The sequence below is a fragment of the Gossypium arboreum genome, chromosome 11 (genome assembly GCF_025698485.1).
Source record: "Gossypium arboreum isolate Shixiya-1 chromosome 11, ASM2569848v2, whole genome shotgun sequence".
NCBI lineage: Eukaryota > Viridiplantae > Streptophyta > Magnoliopsida > Malvales > Malvaceae > Gossypium > Gossypium arboreum.
The window spans coordinates 122,589,855-122,600,984 of NC_069080.1; the positions used below are offsets into that span (position 1 = coordinate 122,589,855).

Genomic DNA, 11,130 nt, shown 5'->3' on the forward strand with positions numbered 1-11,130 from the left:
ACCAGACGAAATGGTTGAACAAACTATACGCCAACTTGCAGCGGCACTGTATGAACAACAACCCTTATGTATTAAAGTCGGGTTTGATTTATTTACTACCTACTTTTTGTGGATTACAGAACGAAAATCCGCGCACCCACCTTAAAGAGTTCCATATAGTGTGCACAAGCATCAAGCCTTAGGGAGTAATCGAGGACCAAATCAAACTTCGTGCTTTTTCTTTCTCATTAGCTGACTCTGCTAGAGAGTAACTATTTTATTTACCCCCGGGATCTGTCAACACATAGTCTGACATGTCACGTTTGTTTCTTGACAAGTTATTCTCTGTAACTCGAGCTGCTGAACTAAGGAGAGACATTGTGGGAATCCGTCAAAAGGACACTAAATCGCTTTACGATTACTAGGAGCGGTACAAAAAGTTGTGTGCAAGTTGCCCACAACATGGACTGACTAAACAATCACTCTTGTAGTATTTCTATAAGGGGTCGCTCCCGATGAAAATGAAAATGATAGATGCTGCAAATGGAGGGACACTAGTCAATATGACTCCTCAGAGAGCACGAGAGTTGATTTCAACAATAACTGCTAACTCTCAACAATTCTGACCAGCCACAGAACCCACAAGACAGGTTCATGGGTTAAGTTTTTTATTCTTAAAAGATAAAATTGATAAGCTAACTAAAGTTGTTCAAACTTTGCTCACAGATAAAACAAGCCCAGCACGGTTGCGCAGAATTTACGCTAAACCAGACCATCCAACGGACTCATGTCTACTTTTACATAAGGATTCGACAGAACAAGCAAATGAAGTTGGGAACTTTTCAGGACCGCCTCAAAAGCAATATGACCCTTACTCGAACTCATAAAATGTAGGGTGAAAAGATCACCCAAATCTAAGTTATGGGCCGAATCCTCAGTTCAATCAACCTTACCAACAAAAACCGCCTCCGAATCAACAATTACCACCCCCAAAATCATCTTTTGAAGCCATAGTGGAAAGGTTAGCCAATGGTACTAAAAAGTTTCAGCAAAAAACTGAAATGCATTTGTAGGAGTTAGATAAGCAAGTGAGCAAGCTTGCGCTCACGGCTAGTCATTTGAAGTCTCAAGGTAAGCTGCCATCCCAAATTGAGCTTAATCCTCGGCATAATGTAAGTGCTATGACGTTGAAGAGTAGAAAGGTTTTGGAGCCCTTACATGGCATAAGTCGTACCCACGAAGCTGGTCGAGATGAAAAGAAACTTGACACAAAGGCTCTAGTGGAATCAACACCACAAAATTCATTTGCAGTACCACCTCCCATTCTTGGAAAACTAGTCCAATGCAAGAAGGGGTGAGAAGAAAAAGAGATCCTCCATACCTTTCGAAAGGTAGAAATCAACATACCTCTTCTTGATGCGATTAAACAAATTTCACGGTGTATAAAATTTTTAAAAGAATTATGCACAAGTAAGAGAAAGCTCCTAGGCAATGAAAATGTGAGTGTTGAATAAAATGTCTCCACTGTTTTACAAAGGAAAATACCACCTAAATGTAAGGACCAATGTATGTTTTCCATATCTTACAAAATAGGTAGTGCCGGTATTAAAAAAGCCATGTGTAACTTAGGCGCATCAATTAATGTTATGCCTTTGTCAATTTATAAACTACTTAATGCGGGTCCTTTGAAGAAAATAGGTGTAATTATTCAGCTTGCAAATAGATCTGTAGTACATCTGGAAGGAGTACTAGAGGACACTCTTATTAAGGTAAATGAACTGATATTTCCTACAGACTTCTACATCATCAACATGGAGGATGACAACTCAGCCAATTCATCTGACATTCTTCTTGGGAGACAATTTTTAAGTACCGTGCGAATGAAAATAGTAGTTTGGAGTGGAATACTCACTATGAAATTTGACAAATAAGTGGTTAAGTTTAATGTTTATGAGGATATGAGACATCCTAATGATAAGTTACAAATCATGAGCAACAGGAATTATCGATGATCAAAAACCAATACATGAAGCTGTCATGAAAGCCTCAAAATTAGAACTCAAACCGTTTCTAGAACATAAAAGGATTCCAACAGAAAAAAATGCAAAAATGAACGGAGAAGCTCAAAGACGCCTCAATCCACTAATGATAGGGGAATCTGGGAAGGGATTCAAGGATAGTAAGCAAAGGTCAAAACCTTCCTGCAAGAACATCCAAGTGTACAAGAAGGAAAAATTAATTCTCAATGAATTAAACGGATAACATTTAAGGTTGTCGAGTTAACGACGTTAAACAAAAGCACTTTTTGGGAGGCAACCCAAATTAATTTTTAATTTATTAAAATTTTTGAATTCTAGTTTAATTTGGATTGAAAATAAAATGACAACTAGATTATTATTTAATCAGGTTAATGTGTTATTTTCAGGTACGTAATGGAGGTTGTCAATTTTCCCAAAATCAGATATTGATGGTGGCGTGGGCACGCTGTGCTAAATGCTAACAATTATTTCCTAACGTCAACAATATCGTTAGAAACACATGGGGAATATTCTTAACCTTTCTCTTTGCTTGTTGTTTGAATTACTGTCTTTTATTTCATATAAAACATGCTTGAGGACAAGCATATATTAAGTTGGGGGTTGAAATGGTAAGTAAAATGGTAAATATGCATGAGTTTTACTGCATATTTTTCTTTTGCATATGTTCAATCTTATGCTAGATTTATTCGATAGTTTATTTCGACATTGAGCCTCTAATCTCATTACTTAGTCAATTTGGACAATTAGTCAACATTTGTGTTTTAAGGTTGATATATGTAACTAGAATTTTCATATAAATTGATTGTTTGGAAAAAAATATTTACTTGTACATAAATAAATAAATAAAGGCTCAAGTTATGCGTGGAAGTTTCGAAAGCTTGATCGAATTTAGTAACCAAGGTAAGGTGCTTGGTTTAAACATGGAAGTTGATTATAACATCCAATCCTTGTGAACTCGGCCTTACTACCACTCTTTACTATTATTTAGAGTTATTTTTGTAGGAATTATTTTTTGTAGTTTTGGCACCCATCAATAATCTAATTGAGAAAATAATTCTTTTCTAGTAAACTATTAAAAAGATAAAATAAAATACTTCTAAAAAATCTTAATTAATTATTCTAATATTTTTCTACTCAAATAACTTAAAAAATATCCCTAAAATATATGGGGCTTCATGTATTTCAACACCTTCCTTAAGTTGGTACATATATATCAATCATGCCCGACTTGCTTACAAGAAAATCAAAGCTTGTTTTAGAGAGCCATTTGATGAATATGTCAGCAATCTGTTGTTTTCAAGGAACAAACGGCATGCACACTTAGCCTTCTTCAATCCTCTTATTGATAAAATGTCTATCAATTTCAACATGTTTAGTTCTATCATGTTGGACTAGGTTGTGAGCAATACTAATGCCAGCTTTGTTATCACAGTACAACTTCATTAGTGAAGTTATTAGTTTCCTTAACTCTTTCATAATTCTTTTTAACCAAATCATCACAAATTCCTTGAGTCGTTGATCTAAATACAGCCTCTGCACTACTTCTTACTACAACACTTTGTCTTTTGCTTCACCAAGTCACAAGGTTTCCCCAAACAAATGTACACTATCCTGATGTATATCTTCTATATGTTATTGAGACTGCCCAGTCTGTATCTGTATAAGCTTCAATTCCTCTTTGTTCAGATTTCTTAAAGAATAAGCCCATGCTAGGTGAACTCTTCAAGTATCTCAGAATCCAAAACACTACTTCTTCATGTTCCTCAATTGGGGAGTGCATAAATTGACTCACTAAGCTTACTGCAAAAGCTATGCCTGACCTTGTATGTGATAAGTAAATTAACTTATCAACTAATCTTCCTTCTGTATTTTTGAATTTTAAATTTGAATTAATTGGTGTGTTAGCTGGGCAGCAACCACTCATCCCAACCTCCTTTTAAAGATACAAGACCCTTCTTTGATAAAGCAATTTCCATTCCAAGGAATATTTTAAATGGCCTAAGTCTTCGATCTCAAACTACAATGTTAGATGCTCCTTGAGACAACTTATTTCATCCACATCATCTCCTGTAAAAATGATATCATTGACATAAACTATAATAACTATTATTCTACCTCTTTGTGAGTTTCGGTAGAACATTGTGTGATTGGCTTACCTTTGTAAGTAACCTTATTTTTTTAACAACTTGAGTGAATCGTTCGAACCAAGTTCGATAGGATTGCTTTAGACCATATAAAGATTTTCTGAGTTTACATATTTTAGTTCCACATTTTTCTTCAAAACCCAGAGGATGATCCATGTAAACTTCTTCAAGTTTCTCATTTAGGAAAGCATTCTTCACATCTAGTTATTGTAAAGACTAATTAAGATTAACAACAATGAATAAAAGAACTCTAACAGAATTTAACTTGGCTACTAGAGCAAATGTATCAAGATAATCTATCCTGTATGTTTGAGTGTACTCTTCAGCCACCAACCAAGCTTTGTATCTATATAAAGATTCATTTGGTTTGAATTTGGTTGTGAACACCTATTTACAACCCACTATTTTTTTTCTATAGGTAATTTCACTGTTTCTCATGTACTTGTTGTTTCAAAAGTACGCATCTCTTTTAAAACAACCTCTTTTCATTTAGGAACCTGTAAAGCATCTCTATTTTTTGGTATTTTCACAGTATCGAGACATGAAACAAAGGCTGAGAATGTCAAAGAAAAGGCTTTATAGGACATAAAGTTAGACATGAGATATTATATTTGACAACTTTTCTAACACATTTTCTTTTAGCAATTGAAATATCTAAATCAGAAATTCATTGGTTAGATTATGAGTTTTACCTGGACTGTTGACAAGATCTTAAGGGTCGAATTCTTGGTATAAATGTAGTGGATTCCATTTTCTTGAGTAAACCAACAACTCCTTTGTTTGTTCTCTATTCTCATGATCAGACTTTACACCTTCATATTCCTTTTTATTAACAACATTAACATTATTCAAGTCCTTTTTATTAACATCATTAATGTCTATATTGATCATCAATCTGTCTTTCCCATTATTAGAATCTCCATGTTGTATATTCTTAGCCTTTTCTTGATCAATTATTGAATCTTCCTTGCTTTAATTTCTCCTTAGAGATTAGAATCAAAGTAAGATTGTGTTTCAATAAATGTGACATCCATGGTAACAATAATCTTCCTATCAATTGGATCATAACATTTTTAACCCTTTTTATTAGATCATACCCAACAAAACATTTTTTTAACTCTAGGATCTAGTTTACCTTGGTTGTGAAGATAAACAAAAACACTACACCTAAAAACACGAAGGGGTAAATCTGTGATCAATTTAGAATTAGGAAAGTTATCTTTAAAAAGACTGAAATGAGTTATATAGTTTAGAGTTTTACTGGGCACTAGATATGTAGCCATTAACAAGGCTTCTCCCCAAAGATAACATAGAACCTGACTAGTGAATATCAAGGCTCTAATTATTTCCAAAAGTTGACTATTTTTTCTTTCTACAATCTTATTCTGTTGTGGTGTATTTGTACAAGAGCTTTGGAGAATTATTCAATGTTTAGTTAAAAAAACACCTAATTGGTCACTAAAAAATTCCCCACTATTGTGACTCCGAAATACTTTTATTTTCACACCAAATTGTGTTTTCACAATAGCATAAAAAAACTAAAACACATTTTTAACTTCAGACTTATCTTTTAATAAAAATACCTAATAAATGCGAGTATGATCATTAATAAATGTGACAAACTAATGTTTTCCTAAAAAAGTTTAGACTCTTGAAGGGTTTCAAACATCACTATGAATTAATGAAAAAAGTTTGGAAGCTTTATATTCTTGAAGTGGAAAGAATGATCGATGATGTTTAGTCAACTCACAAAATTCACAGCGATATGAATGACTTTTATTGTTAAATAGATTAGGTAACAAATGTCTTAAATAGTAAAAATTAGGGTGCCCAAGCCTATAATGTCAAATCATAACCTTATAAAAACTAGAAACAGAGTTCAAACATAGAATAGTTGTTGGTCGACTTAGATGGTTGTCATCAACAAAGTAAATTCCACCAGATTCTTTAACATTGTCAATCATCCTTTCCAATACTATGTCCTGAAATTTATACATAGATGAGTCAAATATAATATGACAATTTGAGGACTGAGATAATTTACTGATCGATATGAGATTACAAACTAGATTTGACACATGTAAAACATCATGTAAAACTAAGAAAGGTGAAAATTGAATAGTGCCTTTCCCGACAATTATAATGACCTGATAATTAGGGGTGTTAGAAAGTGAGGTTTGGGACTCCATTCCTGTAAAACAAACCCGTGAATATTTTTATTAAATATTTACGATGTTAGTTTAAAGATGAATTAATTTTTGGATTAGTAAATTTCATGAAACTAGGAGTTGTTAAAGTACAGAGACTAAATCGCGTATTAGTTAAAAGTTGAATTATAAATTGAAATAAATTAAAGGGACTAAATAAACAATTATGTCTTTGTTTCATTTAATGTGGAAGGTGATAATCAACATTTATGACATGTATATATATTATATATTATGCTAACTTAATATGTATGTATATATTATAATAAATAAATAGTATAAAATGTATGTATATTATATAATAAGGAATAATAATAGTTATAATAATAATAACAAAAGAAAGAGAAGATTTCATTATTTGTTACATGCAAATTAGAAAAGAAAAAAAAAGAAAAGAAAAGAAAGAAAGAGAAAAGAGAGAAATGGGCATTTGGCTACGGACTTGAGAGTTTAAGCTTAAATTGGTTAGTGAAATTTAGTCATTTTCTTATAATTTTGACGTTTTTAAAATCTAGGTACCTAGGGTTACCTGATCCATGTTGTAATTTTTAGTCTTGTTCAAGATTTTAGATGTTGACATTTATGAATAGTTTAAGTATTAGGGATTAAATAGATAGATTTCTAAGTTAGAAATAGAAAATGATTGAAATAAATTGTTGATTTTGAGCAATAGAGACTAAATTGAGAAAAAATTGAAATTAAGAGATCAAATTGGAAAAGAGGGAGCTAAATTTAGTTTAGAGTGAAATTAGTATAAAAATATAAAGTTAAATGTGAAAGTTAAAAACTAGTCTCGATTTATGGACTAAATTAAAGAATAAGCAAAATATAGTTTACTTTTCATCAACCATGTAATGCTAATGAGAGGATATTATTTAATCATGTTTTGGGCTATAAATTCCACTGTTGTGAATGACACTACATACTGCAAAAGTCATTCACCCAACGCACCAGCTTTCAGTTTCTTATCTATTTAAACTTAAGTTTTTACTTACATCAAAGTGTACAAATCACGCATACATAGTCCGCTATTCACTCAAGATTTAAGTATGCCACATTATGAACGTCACAAATGAATAAATCCATAAATGGATTCAAGACCTATTATGCTTGGGTAATATCCGATGTACTGTCAGTCCAGTTAATAATATCTATGTCTCTATCTTTTGGGAGTTATCTACTCCAATGCTCAAGACTAGAGGTGAGCAAAACTCGATTTGACTCAAAAAAATTGAAAAAAATTGATTTTCGAGTTAAACGAATCGAGTTATTCAAATTAATTGAATTATTCGAGTCAACCTAAATCTTTTTTTTCGAATTTCAAGTTCAAGTCGAGTTTGATTTTAGAATTCGAATAACTCGAGTAATTCAAATAAACCGAATACCAAACTATAATATTTTACATTTTTACCCCAAACTCCCAAACCTCTTTACTTTCCCCCAAAATTTTTACTCTTCTCTCATCCCACTCCCTTCTACCCCAAACATATTCCCCCTCCCCCAAAATTTTACTCTCACCATTTACTTTCTCCCCAAAATTTTACTCCTTTAATCCCCAACACTTTTTATTTCCCCCTAAACTTTTACTTCTGACCTTTTACCCCAAATCAAAAATTAAAATCATCCAAAAAAACCCCTAAACCTAAATAGTAATAATTTTATTTATATTTACTATTTATATTATTAAATTAAATTTCACATTTTTTACTATTTATATTAAAGATTAAAATTGATTTATTAATGATGTTATAAAATATTCGTGTTAAAATTTTATGTTAATATCAATTTCACATTTTATTTTTAAGATAATTTTATTAAAACTCACATTTTTACATTTAATATATTTTTTATTTCAAAATACATAGTGACAAGAATCAGAAGATAATTAAAGCAACTAAGCAAGCAAATAAGCTAACCCGTATATAAAAGATTAATTAATAAATTATGAGGAGATGAAAGTTAATAACAAATTTGATTACAGTGGACAAATTTGATTACAGTGGGTAATAGTAATTATAAGGGCCCAAAATTATTTTTTTAATTTAACTTGAACAAATATATTCGATTCGAGAAAATTGCAAATCGAGTTAGGATAATAAAATAGGCATCTCCCCAATTGTACTTGATAGATGATATATTAGTCTTTCAATCGGTTCGCTCATTTTTGATTAGACTAAGGACATGTTTAGATTCATCTACTACTACAAGTTGTTTTTTTATACTACGACCCAATCACGTAATAGCATTTAATATTAGTTAAACATTAGACAACCAATCAGTAACATTTGCTTCCATTTTGCTTTGCGTGCAGAAATCAGGTAAGGACAATTATATAAAATATATTAATGTAATTCATAAATTTGTTTTATTAACAAATTTGTTCGGAAAAATTACAAATGTAGAATGATGAAAATACTATACTTAGGGCACTAGATCCAACACCAACCACCAAAACAAACTTGGAATAGCTGAAATAGTTCACTTCATTAAACTATCCCCCAAATTATCTTGAGATTTTAAATTGGTCCTTAATTTCAAAATGTTGTAATGTTCCCCTATTCTACACCATATGAGATAAAATACATAATTGAATTTGGCTCACAGTAGAATATCCGTGAGTCAATTAGCTCCTTTCATGGTTACATAGCTGAATAGCATATCAGTGAGCCAACTCAGCTCCTTTCATAGTTAGATAGCTGAATTTGGCTCTCAGTAGCATAACAGTGAGCCAATTCAGCTCCTTTCATAGCTACATAACTGAATTCGGCTCTCAATAGAATATCAATGAGTCAATTAAGTTCCTTTCATAGTTAGATAGCTAAATTTGGCTCTAAGTAGAATACCAGTGAGTCAATTCAGCTCCTTCCATAGATACATAGCTGAATTTGGCTCTCAGTAGAATATCAGTGAGTCAATTCAGCCCCTTTCATAATTAGATAGCTGAACTTGGCTCTTGTATAAAATCAATGAGCCAATTAAGTTCCTTCCAAAGTTACATAGCTGATTTTGGCTCTAAGTAATATATCAGTCAACCAATTCCAGTTCCTTCCGTAGTTACATACTGAAATCGGCTCCCAGTACAAATCAGTGAGTCAATTAAGTTCCTTTCATAGTTTACATAGTTGAATTTGGCACTCAGTCATAGTTGAATTTGGCTCTCAGTGGAATATATCAGAGAGACAAGTCGGTTCCTTGCATGGTTACTAGCAGTATTTTAGCTAAGATTAACATACAAGACAAATCGACCTATACATTTCCAAAAGTGGTCTAAATTCTAAACGTCTGTGCTAAAATCCCAAATATATGGCCAAAACGACCTCAGTTAACAAAATTCAATAAAGATCATAACGTAATAAGAAAACCTCATAAGATAAAGCAAACCTAATAACAAAAACTCCATAAACAAACCAAAATCAAAACACCCACATAAGAAAAACCTGAAAAAAAAAAAAAAGAAGATAGAACTTTACCTTTTTGTGTGGAAATGGGTGAAAAAGGGCCTAACAGAAAACACCTTGGATCGCCATGGGAAGAAGGAAAGAGGGAAGAATGAAGAGTTAAAAACCAAGGGGGTGTTGGCGATAGTACACCAATACACGCGGCAGGGTATGAATGGATAGAGAAAGTTCGAAGTCGAAGGTAAAAGAACACTATTTTGTTTTTGGTTTTGTTAAGGGTGGACTAGGAACAGGTGCGGACCAGCTGCTGAGTAATTGCTGGCTCATGCAATTACAGCACTGTGAAAGAGATAAAAAGGAGGAAACTTGATTTGGGTGGTGGCTTGTTGAAAGAGAAAAATATTATCACAAAAGCATAACAACAAAGGTTGATATCCCTGTTACTTGGGAAACAGTATTGTCATGGTGGAACCTTTTCAATGTTGATCCAAAGACTTGACGTGGCTTAACTCCCGTTGGCATTGATGTTGTAATATTGGTCCCTGAACAGTGAAAAGTTGATTTCTGGAGGGTAAATTTCACCCTGGTTACCGATTCTCATAAATTTTCATTTTAAGTACTAAAAATATAAAAAATTACAAATAAGGCATTATCATTATAATCCGTTCATTTTGGTCATTTCGTTAGTTTGGGGTTAGGCAATTTGATTGTACACACTTTTTAGTCATTTAATTTTAGTAATTTTTCATTCTAGTCAATTATTTTATTTTTAGAATTAATTTTATTTAAAAATAAAAATAATTTTTACGAGGATTTGAGTTATTCAATTATGGAGTTGAAACTCAAATTTTTCTTATATAAACCTAAAATTTTTTGCTAAAAATAATTCTAAAAGGAAAGAAATGGTTTTTCTTCATAAAACCCTAAGGCTTTTTTTATAAAAATCTAGGTAATTCTTGTAAAATATAAAATATTTGTACAGTAACATTGTCTAATCCCGACTTAATGACGGTGACCAAAATGTAAACTATTCATATTAGTAATGTCTTTTTTGTGCTTAAAATAAAATTTATGAAAGTTAAAGTGACTAACTATATAATTTATTTGTTTGAAGATAAGTTGATTTTTTTTATTTTAAACGTTTAATATATTGTAAAAAGTAAAAAAGTGAATTTTAAGAAGAGTCATAGAATGAGGGTCCATTTCCGCAATGAATTTAATTCCAGTAAAATTAAATATTGTAGTGGTGAGATTAAAATTAGATCAATGTTTAGATGTAATTACGACGGGTTAATGAGATAAAAATAAAAGAGGTAAACCACATTGTAGGTCACCTTAAAATAGAGTTGTTCTTATTTTAGTT

General features: G+C 31.8%; 1 long non-coding RNA gene across 1 annotated transcript; it reads right to left on the reverse strand.

The window, feature by feature from the left end:
• Positions 1 to 1,872: 1,872 nt before the first annotated feature.
• Positions 1,873 to 10,222, reverse strand: LOC128283540 (uncharacterized). Its single transcript, XR_008273904.1, has 3 exons — positions 9,840 to 10,222; positions 4,855 to 6,144; positions 1,873 to 2,180 (listed from the first exon to the last, which is right to left on the reverse strand). It is a non-coding gene; the product is annotated as an uncharacterized LOC128283540 (long non-coding RNA).
• Positions 10,223 to 11,130: the final 908 nt, after the last annotated feature.